The sequence below is a fragment of the Chlorocebus sabaeus genome, chromosome 5 (genome assembly GCF_047675955.1).
Source record: "Chlorocebus sabaeus isolate Y175 chromosome 5, mChlSab1.0.hap1, whole genome shotgun sequence".
NCBI lineage: Eukaryota > Metazoa > Chordata > Mammalia > Primates > Cercopithecidae > Chlorocebus > Chlorocebus sabaeus.
This window is the reverse complement of record NC_132908.1, coordinates 23,185,123-23,198,753: the sequence shown is the minus strand read 5'-3', so window position 1 is coordinate 23,198,753 and position 13,631 is coordinate 23,185,123.

Genomic DNA, 13,631 nt, shown 5'->3' with positions numbered 1-13,631 from the left:
TCCTCTTCTTGATAATGATATGATCATTATGATATTAGAAAAGTCATACAAATGAAGTGAACAGAGCAAACAGTAATTACAGGCAGAACAGCATATGCGCCAGCCAGTTCCACCTCGGCGGAAGCTCTGGGAAGTTGTTCAGAAGGCTTTTGAACAGTGGACTGAGTTTAAGAGTGCATGTGGGCTTAGGGTGTAAATTCAAGGGATTGGGCTGCTGCTGGGAGCTCAGGGCATTCTTGGCTACTGCAGCCCTACTTTACCTTTCATTGGCATGGTCATAACTTAGGTAGAAAATGTTGATTATTTAATCATGTTGCCTTACTTTTTGGCCTGATAACCATTGATCAGTGGAAAGAAACACCTGCACAAGTCAAAGCAGGGCTCATTCCTCGGACGGTTTGTGAATTGGCTTACTAGCACTCAGACAGCTTACTGCCTTGTTTGCTTTCTTTATCCCTTGCTGTTACTGAGAAAGATTTGGCCTGATTAGAGAAATTAGGATATACAGAAGGAGTCAACAAACTGCATCAATAATCTCCAATTAAAAGACAAGGACTCAATATAAGGATAGACAAACCGATCAATGGAACAGAATAGAGTACAGGAATAGACCCACACATATTGAATCCACTTATTTTTCACAAAGGTACCAAGTCAATGCAATGGAGAAAGAGAATTTTTTAACAAAATGATGCTGGATTCGATATCCATATAGAAAAAATATAGAAGAACTTCTACCTCTACTTCACTTCATACATAAAAATGAACCCATGTTCTCAGGGTTTCCTGAGGGCTGTGTCATGGGCAAAAAATGTTTTTCAATACAAAATTTAAAGGCTGGGCATGGTGGCCCACGCCTGTAATCCCAACACTTTGGGAGGCCGAGGCTGGTGGATCACCTGAGGTCAGGAGTTCAAGACCAGCCTGGCCAACATGGTGAAACCCACCTCTACTAAAAATACAAAAACTAGTTGAGTGTCCTGGCAGGTGCCTATAATCCCAGCTACTCAGGAGGCTGAGGCAGGAGAATCACTTGAACCCAGGAAGTAGAGGTTGTAGTGAGCTGAGATCGTGCCACTGCACTCCAGTCTGGGTGACAGAGCGAGACTCCATCTCAAAAAAAAAAAAAAAAGGTAATGAATATTAATTATTAATGGAACATTTACAGGGTTAGGTCCCACACTGTGATAAAAAGGCTCATGTACATTCTGTCATGTAACCCTAGGAGATGGGTGTTGGTACTGATTACATGGGAACATGAAGCTTAGTAAATTTAAGTTAGTGGCTCTCAGTGGTATGCTAAAATCATCTTGGGAGATTTTATTTTTTAAAAAATTCTGATGATTGGGCTTCATCCCAAGTCTACTAGGTTAGAATCTCTGTGGATGGTGTCCAAGCATCTGTACTTTGTAAGTGCTCTCAGAGGTGACACTGATGTGCAACCAGGGCTGAGAATCAATGTGAATGTTAGACTGGAATTCAGGGCTTTACTGCCACTTCACATACAGAAGATGATATACAGAAGAGCTAGGAGGGAAGTGCCACAATTTTTTTTTTTTTTTTTTTTTTTTTTTTTTTTTTTAGACAGGGTCTTGTTGTGTCACCCAGGTTGGAATGCAATGGTGTGATCTTGGCTCACTGTAATCTCTGCCTCCCAGGTTCAAGTGATTCTTCTGCCTCAGCCTCCCAAGTAGCTGGGATTATAGGTGTGCACCACCACACCCAGTTAATTTTTGTATTTTCAGTAGACACAGGGTTTTGCCATGTTGACCAGGCTGGGCTCAAACTCCTGATCTCAGGTGATCTGCCTGCTTCAGCCCCCCAAAGTGCTGGGATTACAAGCATGAGCCACTGCACCCAGCCTACACTTTTAAACCAGCAGATCTCATGAGAACTCACTATCACAAGAACAGCTTTGGGGCTGGGCGTGGTGGCTCACGCCTGTACTCCCAACACTGGGAGGCTAAGGCAGGTGGATCATCTAAGGTCAGGAGTTCGAGACCAGCCTGGCCAACATGGTGAAACCCCGTCTCTACTAAAAATACAAAAAAAATTAGACAGGCTTGGTGGTGGGCGCCTGTAATCCCAGCTACTCGGGAGGCTGAGGCAGAACAATTGCTTGAACCCAGGAGGTGGAGGTTGCAATGAGCCGAGATCGTGCCACTGCACTCCAGCCCGGGCGACAAGAGTGAAACTCCGTCTCAAAAAAAACAGAACAGCTTTCGCAAAGCTGCCCCCATGATCCAATTACCTCCCATCAAGTCCCTCCCCCAACACGTGGGGATTACAATTTGAGACGAGATTTAGGTGGGGACACAGAGCCAAACCCTATCACCTAGTATTGAATTTGTTTTCAATTACTGATGAACATCTCAAGTATAAAACCGACTGGCACTGTTTCCTCTCCTCACTCCTTTCAGTACTTCCATCCTCATGTTGCTGCTTTCTCTTGTGGTCACTGAAACTCCTGAGCAGTGAGAGTCCAGACAGCTCAGAAACTGACCAATCAGAATGCAGCACTGAAACTGACCAATCAGAATGGATGCTGGACTTATCGCTGGAGCAGGATTGAGACGTTAACGTTTTGATCACTGGATCCTGAAGAGTGAAGATTCCAAGGGAGGGCAGCAGTGGGGAGCCATTCAGAGGGCTCAAGAAAGCAGCTATTTTCCAACTGAAAGTAATGCCAGTGTCTGCCTGTGCCTTGATCTAAAAAATTGAAAATACCTACTATTTATTGAGAATTATGTGGCAGACACTGTGATACATACTTAATAAACATTATTTTATTCCATTTGGTCATTGTTGAAAACATTTCCTTTTTTTTTTTTTTTTTCTTTTTTTTTGAGACAGGGTCTCACTCTGCCACCTAGGCTGGAGTGCAGTGGTACAATCATAGCTCGCTGTAGCCTCAAACTCCTGGGCTCAAGCAATCTTCCCATGTCAGCCTCTTGTGTAGCTAGGACTACATACATGCCCCACCACACCTGGGTAATTTTTTCGGGGGAAGGGGAGCACTGACAGGGTCTCACTATGTTGCCCAGGCTGGTCTCGAACTCCTGACTGTGCCTCAGCCTCCCAAAGTTCTGGGATTACAGAAGTAAACCACCGTGCCCAGGCAGGTCTGAGTAATTTTTAAAGGTAACGTTAAGATGGTCTGCCTGTCAGACATCTATTTCATGTCTCTACTCAAGGATTGCTTCTTGCATGTTGGGAGGAGAAGGAAGAAGCTAGCAGGCAGTCTACAGTCCACACTGGGCTGCCCCCACCAGCTGTCGTGTGCCTGGCAGCGCTGCTTTCAGCCCCATTCATTTCCAACTCCAAGGGGGTTTGTCACTTTGCCGGTTGTTGCCACATTTCCATCCTGAAGTGGCAGCTCCAGTTGTGTTTCCCAGATAATTTCCAAGATGCTAATTGCCACCTGCTGATTTCCTGTAAACACTGTACTTTACACATGTGATTAATCAGAGAGCTGTGGACTGTTCCGAGGAAATGTGTGTGCATGTTTGTGTGTGCGTTTCATTACCGTGGTGGATTTAAATCACGGGCAATGTTTGCTCACAAAGCTGCATTAGCAAAACGGCAGGGAAAACAAAATTACAAAATACCATAAACTGCAAGTTCACAGACTGTATACACAACAACTCAAGTCAGCCCAACAATTCCCTGACTAAATTCTGGAACCAAGCAGCAGGAAGGTAGCATCTGTAAAGGAGACTTTGAAGACTTTGAACCATTTCTTCTTCAGATTCAAGATCGACTTTGTGCCAGACCTTAGCTTTTCACTGCAAGTTACCTGCACCTTTAAACCTCCATCTCCTCATCTGTAAAAATGGATTTTTGAGTCACAGAAGATACCATGTGTTTATTTTGTATATCAGTCAGAATTGTGTGAGTTGCAAGTGACAGTAATTGAATTCAAAGTGACTTAAGCAAAACAAGGGAATATATTGGCTCAAAAACCTAGAGACAGGGGTCTAGTTTCAGGTGCAGTTGCATCTAGGAGCTCAAATAATGACTTCAAACTCTGTGGCACCCTCTCTGTTTTTTTATCTTGCCTCATTCTTTGAAGACTCTCCTTACAGCAACCTAGTAGACTTGCCAACAGGTCCAGGCATATATTTTATCTTCTCAGCAACCACTGTAAACTAGTGTAGATAGCATCTCACTTGGGAAATGACCCACTAGTGTAAGAGTTAAAGGAACATGAAAAGCAGCTTAACAGTCAAAGTCAGGTTTTTTTTGTTTTGGAGAATAAACCTGAGAGGGGCTTCTGGCCAATTTCGGTCAGGAGTACTCTTACAGACTAAGGATGTTTAAGGATATACAAAGTGGGGAGCTTATCGTAGGGTCACAATGTTTCTATGTGAGGGAAAGTTTATTATGGGGTTGGAAGGTCTCTGGTTGGAGGTGAAGCTATCTCGGGGTTGGCATGTTTCTGGTTGGAGCAGGGTTTATCTTAGGGTTGAAATGTTTCTGGTTATGCTGACATTAGCCATTAGGCTGATGTTTTGAGGCTGGATTTAGGCAGTTTTGTTTGTTTGTTTGTTTTATTTTGTTTTTAATCAAGGGGAACTTAAAATGGTGGGGTTTGTCCAAGATGGCAACGCTACTGCTCTGTCCACTAACCCATTCTCAGACCTCCTGATTTGGGTAGAGTTAATTGCCTGCTTGCTTACACCTACCCAAACTCCCAAGACATGCACAGAATCAGCCACATACATGAAGACACTGCCAGACCTCTGACCCCTAAACCAAACCAGATGGTTGTAGGGACAGCCTGGCACCATCTGATGGTGTTCGTAAGAGAAAAAAAAAATGGGGATTCCAACATCAGGATATGGATTTCACAACAGATACTCAACCTCCCATACAAACTTACGTGCTGAGTGACAAGAGGGAGACGTTTACTCAACTCGGAAGTAACTGGTCAGCCCCTTTTACACATGCCTGTTTCAGTCTTGGGCCAATAGTGGAAAATGGGTGGTTCACAGACCCAAATACAGGCACATCTGGCCAAGGTCATTATTTGCCATTTTCTGTTTCTAAGCCTCCCCAAGCCTCTATGGCTATTTATTTATTTATTTATTGAGATGGAATCTTGCTATTGCCTAGGCTGGAGTACAATGGTACGATTTCAGCTCACTGCAACATCCACCTCCTGGGTTCAAGTGATTCTCCTGCCTCAGCCTCCCGAGTAGCTGGGATTACAGACAAGTGCCACCACACCCAGCTAATTTTTGTATTTTTCATAGAGACAGGGTTTCATCATGTTGGCCAGGCTGGTTTCGAACTCCTGACCTTAGGTGATCCACCCACCTCGGCCTCCCAAAGTGCTGGGATTACAAGTGTGAGCCACTGAGCTGGCCTCTATGGCATTTCTTATAGGAAATACTGATAGAATCCCAGCCTGAGATTCTGGTCTTGAAGTATAGAACCCATTGCTCTACCTAATCACACAGCCCCTTTTTCCCATCCTACTGGGGCAAGATCCTATCCCCTGATCCCTTCATTTCCATTGTTCCTCCTCTTCAACTTCTTCCCTAGTGGGAAGACAGTCATTAGTATAATACATGAAAGCTATCCTGTGAGAGTTGACCAATATTAGCCATAGAAGTTTGATGGTCTTTGGGTACCCTGCTCTGAAAAAATGCAAGAACTCAGGGAAAAGTGGTCTTATCAAGACAGATAAAAATTTTCTGTTTAGTTCACTTAGGATAATTGCCTCCAGCTCCATCCATGTTGCTGCAAGGGATGTGATTTCATCCTTTTTATGGCTGCATAATATTTCATGTTGCAGATCTGCCACATTTTCTTTTCTTTTCTTTTCTTTTTTTTGTTTGCTTTTCTTTTTTGAGACAGGGTCCCACTCCACCAGCCATCACAGCACCATCATAGCTCACTGCAGCTCCACCTCCTGGGTTCAAGTGCTCCTCCCACCTCAGCCTCCCTAGAAGATGGGACTACAGGTGCATGCCACCACACCTGGCTAATTTTTTATTTTTATTTTTGTCATTATGTTGCTCAGGCTGGTCTTGGTCTCAAGCAATCCTTCTGACTCAGCCTCTCAAAGTGTTGGGATTACAGGTGTGGGCCACCGTGTCCAGCCCACCACATTTTCTGCCTGTCAACCACTGGCAGACACTTAGGTTGGTTCCATGACTTTGCCATTGAAAACAGCTGCATTTGATCATCTGATTAAGAGGGATTTTTCTTCTGTTTGACAGGATTGCAGCAAGCTCTCCTAAGGTTTTACTCTGAAAATAGGGAAAGGCCTGCAGCATATTTTCCTTGTCCCAGGCTAAAATGACTTGGCACAATCAACTACAAGGGGTGAGCTGGATTGGTCACAGGAGGGCATACATGGACATCAGACTTTTCCAATAACTAGAAGCCTCATCACAAAGTAGGCAATGGGGTCAGTAACAGGTGTTCCCAGAACTCCAGAGACAAAGGCCAGCTAGAACCCAAAGTGCTATCCATGCATCCCAGACAAGAATAGGGATTAGACCACAGGTTGGCTCAAGTAAATTTTGTCAAAAGGTTTGCTTGCAGCTGTCTTGGCCAACGTTATCCAATCAAGGTAATCAAAGTTCTGGCATTTGCAACCTCTCTCCCTTCACCAACTACCCACTCAGATCACCCTGGTCCGTTGAATGTACTCTAGTCCCGCCCACCTCTAGAACTCCTCTTATCAATTCCTGCCCATTCCTCAAGCTCAACTAAATTTCAGTCTCATCCATGAAGTTTGTTTTGACCATTTCCAAACCATCTGAACTGACAGCACTAATTGCCCAATATAATATGGAATTATATATGGTTTTATGAGACCTCATCTACTAGGGCCTTCAGGGAGAGTGAACATCCCTTGGTTTTACCTGTATAGCATCTTTTACCCTTCTTCTAGTAGTAGCATCCACTCAATTTTTCTTTAGAAAAAAAAAAAAAAAACCCCTTCCAAACTCTTGGACTAGGTGGCTCAGAAGGAGCTGGCCACACACCACAGCTCCAGAGTGGACACGTGACCCAGGCCTCACCAAGCAGGAATTCCCTCTCCCTGGTCACAGTGATTGGTTCAGGATGGGCACATGACCCAAGTCAACCCTATAAGGGTCAGCCCCAGGACATTTGCTGAAACTATTGGGGGTCCAGGCGAGTGTACTCTCTTTCAGAAGGCCAGCAGCTACTACATGGGGAGAAACTACTGAAAATAAGGGTGATTCAGGAAAAAGCAGAGCTGAAAATAGAGGGGAATCAATTGCCTGAGGATATCATCTGAGGACAGAGCAAGACACTGCCTCAAATTTTTTCCACTTTACTGTAACACTTTAAAGGGTCATGTCTTACGTATCTGCCTATCCCATTAGTGCCTGGCATGATGCCTTATAAAGAGGCATGTAGCTTAGTGAAGAAATCATTATTTGAAAATATTAATACTATGTCTGAAGTAGACACCAGTACACACATATCCAATCTTCTCATTTTTACTTTTCAATTTGTAACAAGCGGATCAGATTTGGCATAAAAGAAATGAGAAGGCTGGGCACAGTGGCTCACACCTGTAATCCCAGCACTTAGGGAAGCCAAGGTGGGTGAATCACTTGAGGCCAGAAGTTTGAGACCAGCTTGGCCAACACAGTGAAACCCTGTCTCTTACTAAAAATATATATATATATACAAAAATTATCTGAGCGTGGTGATACACACCTATAATCCCAGCTACTCGGGAGGCTGAGGCACAAGACTCTCTTGAACCTGAGAGGTGGAGACTGCAGTGAATCAAGACTGCACCACTGTACCCCAGCTTGGGTGATGGAGTAAGAAAAGGAAGGAAGGGAGGGAGGGAGGGAGGGAGGGAGGGAGGGAGGAAAAGAAAATTTAAAAAAAGGAATGAGAAATAACTTGGCATGGTGGCTCATGCCTGTAACCCCAGCAGTTTGGGAGGCCAAGGTGGGCGGATCACTTGAGGTCAAGAGTTCGAGACCAGCCTGGCCAACATGACGAAACCTCATCTCTACTAAAAATACAAAAATTAGTTGGGCATGGTGGCGTGTGCCTGTAATCCCAGCTACTTGGGAGGCTGAGGTAGAATTACTTGAACCTGGGAGACAGAAGTTGCAGTGAGCCAAGACTGTGCCACTGCACTCCAGCCTGGATAACAGAGTGAAACTCTGTCTCAAAAAAAAAAAAAAAAAAAAAAAAAAAATGAAAAAAATGAAAACAAAAAGAGAAGTAACAGGCATTACTAAAAAATTCTCTATCTTGGTGGCGGGCGCCTGTAGTCCCAGCTACTCCGGAGGCTGAGGCAGGAGAATGGCATAAACCCGGGAGGCGGAGCTTGCAGTGAGCTGAGATCCGGCCACTGCACTCCAGCCTGGGCGACAGAGCCAGACTCCGTCTCAAAAAAAAAAAAAAAAATTCTCTATCTTGGAGTTTTTATTTTTTATTTTCTACCCAACATAGGCATAGATATAATTTCTTAGGACTTTAATGCATATTTAATGTTCACGTTTACGGTGACCCTACATTAGATCCCACTGGCCGACACCAAGTTATAGTTAATCAGCTTGCCGGCCAAAAGGCTGGTGGCTCAGCACCATGGACAGAGGAATTTGGTGCAAAAGATCGATCTGCGCCTACTTACAAAATAACAGCTGTGAGCTGTGATATATGATGTTCTACCAAGGAAAGATTAGTGTGAACATTCTTCTTGGCATCAAAGGAAGAGAGTGGCTCTGGGTTTGGATCAACTCAGAGGATTAAGGTCTTGAGAAAATAACCACTCCTTAAAGATACCTCTGAGTACCATGACTTGCTTCATTTACTGACCTATATATTGATCCCACTACTTCTTTGACAATCTGCTCTTCTGTTCCCAAGACACCATTTTCATGCTGAACTAAATGTAAACACCTAGTTAGCAAATGTGGAGGACATCTGTTCTTTTTACATGTCCAGCATCTATAACCCTTTTTTCTTTTGCAAACCACCCTTCAAACAAATTAGCTGTCCTGAGTTTGCTCTTTGTTGTTGTTTTGAAGAAATAGAGTCTCAGTCTATCACCCAAACTGGAGTGTAGTGGTTCCCTCATGGCTCACTGCAGGCTCGACCTCCCGGGCTCAAGTTACTCTTCCACCTCAGCCTCTTGAGTAGCTAGGATTACAGGTGTGTGCCACCACACCTGCTTAACTTTTATCTTTGTAGAGATGAGGATCTCACTATATTGCCCAGGCTGGTCTTGACCTTCTGGCCTCAAGCAATCATCCCCCCTTAGCCTCTCAAAGTGCTGAAATTACAGGAATGAGCCACCACGCCTGGCCCAAATTAGATGTTTCTTTAAATGGTATTAAGGAATTGTTGATACAATTGTGAAGGGCTTATGATGATATTGAAGCTATGTTTAAAATAAGAGTTCCTGGCCAGGCAGAGTGGCTCACACCTGTAATCCCAGCACTTTGGGAGGCTGAGGCAATTGGATCACTTGAGGCCAGGAGTTCAGGACCAGCCTGGCCAACAAGGTGAAATCCGTCTCTACTAAAAGACAAAAAGTTAGCTTGGAGTGTTGGTGCACGCTTGTACTCCCAGTTACTTGGGAGGCTGAAGCAGGAGAATCACTCGAACCTGCGAGGTGGAAGTTGCAGTGAGCTGAGATCACATCACTGCACTCCGGCCTAGGCGACAGAGCAAGACTGTCCCAAAAAAAAAAAAAAAAAAAAGTTCCTGTCTTTACACAATACATTCTGACAGTTTCAAAAAAAATAATATCATGTCCAGAATTTGCTTCAAAATAATCCAGGATCAGAGCAGGCAAGACAAGATTGGCCATGAATTGCTCATTGTTAAAGCTGGAGGACAGAAACGTGAGGATTCTATTTTATGTTCAAAATTTTCCATTAAATATATACATATGCAAATATATATACACACACATATGCACATATATGAGGCTGTGTGTGCGCACTTGTGCGTGTTACTGAGATGCTACCAAAAATTGTAACAATAATTCCTGAACAACTTATGATCCTGCACCTGAGCAATAATAAAGAGCAAGCCTGATTCCCTCTGCTCCCTGAGGAGCTTTCAGGAGGCAAGGTTCTAAACGCCCCATGCAGACCTGAGATTTTTCTCTTGCTCAAGCCCACGTGATGGAGCAGGAAGCCCAGATGTCCAGGAATGATCACTTTTGCAAGATGTCTCAGGACAGCAATTTCTAAGAAATGAAACCTTTTCATGCACTTTTCCCTGACAAGCAGCTGGGAGCAGGGGCTGGGCCAAGTGTAAGTGAAAGCACACCTGATTGTGGTCATGGGCCCCACGTCAATACATAAAGTCTAGGTGAGAACCAAAGCAACAGCAGCAAAATATTAAATACGAAATGGGCTGGATAACTAGAGGGAGCCAAGATATAATGCCAAGCACATTACGATGGAGAAAATGTAAAATACGAAGATGACAGAAAGGTATAAACGGAAGACACAACTAAGTATTCCTCTAGGGAGCCTTTTGGGGGACTTTTCATGCAGCAGCCACATCAGGACAAATGAGGTGCCAGCAGAAAGACTGGTGGATAAAATGACTATAAAACTGCTTCCAAAACTGTGAAACCATGCGCACATGGGAGGAACTGCTTAGAGGCTACATATCACAGTTGAGGTTGAGTGCTTACTATGTATAAGGTACTTTATAAGCTCCCAGTACACAGTGGTTAAAAACATAAAATGTCCTGCCTCATTGAGCTAACATTATAGTGAGGCAAACTGATGTAACTCTCAATTATTTAAAAGTGTGATAACTTCACCTAAAAATACTGCCAGCTTCTCTTTAGAAATCAGAAGATCTAGGCCGGGCGCAGGGGCTCACTCCTGTAATCCCACCCCTTAGGGAGGTCAAGGCAGGCTGGTCGCTTGAGCTCAGGAGTTTCACACCCTGTCTCTGCAAAAAGAATATAAAAATTAGCCAGGTAGTGGCACGTGTCTGCAGTCCCAACTGCAGTGACCTATGATTGCACCACTGCACTCTAGCCTAGGTGACAGAGCAAGATTCCTTCTCAAAATAATATTAATTATCAGAAGATCTGCAAGGCTTGGTCTGTATCCCTGCATGGCAACAAGAGGCTGGAACTAGTGGCTGCTTCCTTTACAGGAAATGTGGCCTGTAGCTCACCACCCTCCCCACCATTCCCTATTGTATTATACTCTGCCTTACTTCACTCTGTTATCTGCCTGAGCTCTGCAAGCTTTCAAGTTTGTGACTCCTGCTCCCTCCTGTCCCCAAGTTGTGATGCTTGCCTCTCCTAAAACCACCAAATAGCCCAAGGAGAATGTAAAGGACCCCACTCTTATTTGAATCTGAATCCTGGGTTACCATTTAATCTGATGTAACCTTGGGCAGTGACATCACCTTGCTGAAGTCTCAACGCCCTAAACTCTAAAATGGAGGCAATCATATCTGGTTTATAGGAATTTTGTGAGGACTAGGCTTTGGCTAATTAGCTCTTACTCCTCCTTTGGATCTCACCCCTAGCACTGCTTCTTAAAAAAAACCTTTCCAGACCTCCCAAATAGATCAAATCCCTCTGATAGACACAGGTTCTCAGCACCATGTCTCTTCTTGGTGGCACCCATCTCCCTTAGAATTATACACCAGTTGGTGGATTACTTGCTTAATTCCTGCCTCTCCCACCAGTCTGAAAACTCAATAATGGGAGGGGAATCCTGCTTTTGCTCCCTACCTACCACCATATCTGCATTAAATAGGTCCTCAGTATTATTTAGAAAGAAAAATGAGCTGTGTACAGATGCTGATACAACCCCTGGCATATACGAGGTGCCCCACTGATTCTCTCTGCCCCACCCTCAGCTAATGCCTGTTACGTACATGGTATCCTAAGCTTCCGGGGCTAAAACTGGCTCAATTTTTAACATTTGGGAAAGAAGTGATTAGGTTGTGTGTTCTAATAAGCTATCTACCTCCCAGAATAAGGATTTCTGTTTTGCCCACTGACATACATGTAGCCGAACTGGTGTCCAGGCCACTCGTCGCCTGAAAGCCAAAAACTCAAAAGACAAGTTGTGGTGAAAGTAAAGTTAGCTTTATTCAAGAAACCAGCAACCTGCAAAAGGCAGTGCACTAGCGTTCAAAGACCACCTTTCTCAGTTGTGCCTCTAGATCCAGGAATTTTAAGGAAAATTAAGAGAAATAATGATCAAAACATTCTTGTGGGCCAGGGGCAGTGGCTCATGCCTGTAATCCCAGCAATTTGGGAGGCTGAGGCAGGTGGATCACTTGAGGTCAGGAGTTCGAGACCATCCTGGCCAACATAGTGAAACGCCATCTCTACTAAAAATACAAAAATTAGCCAGGTGCGGAGGCGCACACCTGTAGTCCCAGCTACTCAGGAGGCAGAGGCTGCAGTGAACCAACATCACTGTACTCCAGGCTGGGCGACGGACCAAGACTGTCTCAAAAAACAAAACAAAAAACATTCTCGTCAATCATGCACAGTCTCAGATGGGCAGTTAATCATTACTTTCTTGGTCAATGCCTTGTGACTAGATTGTGCAGGGACCATCAGCCCGTTCCCAGAGCTGCTGGTCTGTGTGTTTTATCTGTTGAAGAAGGTCCTGTTTTTGCTGTGACTGTTTTTAGTGAATAATTTACAAAGTCAGGCAAAACAATAATTATACTCAAGCAAGCAAGCTTTTCTCTAACATACAGTCAGTACTGCTGTTACCTGTTGCACGGCCTAGGGGACTTAGCTGGACGCCTACCTGGCTTTTGTTACCCAATGCAATGCCTCCATGACATAGCTAAATGCCTACTCAGATTTAACTCTGCTTATTTTTAGAAAACAGGATGTCTGTGGTCATAGGTTCCTTCTTAGCTTACTCCACCTCTCAAGAACCTCTAGCTTCATCTTCATCCAACTTCAGTACTAAATGACATTCCCATTGGCGCCATGACAGTTGACAATCACCATCATGACCCGAAGAGACCAAAAAAAGGACAAAAAAACAGGCAGCTCCTTAATTCCAGGAAAATCTACCTCCCTTCCCAAGAAAAAACATGAATATTCCTCCTCCTGTTCTTATTTTTTTATTTTTTACTTTTTTAGAGACAGGGGTCTTGCCATGTTGCCCAAGCTGGTCTCCAATTCCCGGGCCCAAGCGTTCCTTCTGCCTCCTTGCCTTGCTCTTAATGCCTAGCCCCTTCATTAAGGACACCTGAGGACTAAGCTCTGCTTTGTATGTTTTTTGTTTTCTGTTTTGTTTTGTTTTTGACCTAGTCTCAATTTGTCACCCAAGCTGGAGTGTGGTGGCACTAACTCGGCTCACTGCAACCTCTGCCTCCCGGGTTCAGGCGATTCTCACACCTCAGCCTCCCTCAGCCTCCCGAGCAGCTGGAATCACAGGTGTGTACCACCATGCCCAGTTAATTTTTGTATTTTTAATAGAGACGGGGTTCCACCATGTTGGCCAGGCTGGTCTTGAACTTCTCACCTCAAGTGATCCACCTGCCTTGGCCTCCCAAAATGCTGGGATTACAGGCGTAAGCCACCACGCCCGGCCTAAACTCTGATTTTCTAAATCCTGCCCAAATTCCTATCTAAGGGATTTGGGGAGTCATGCCCT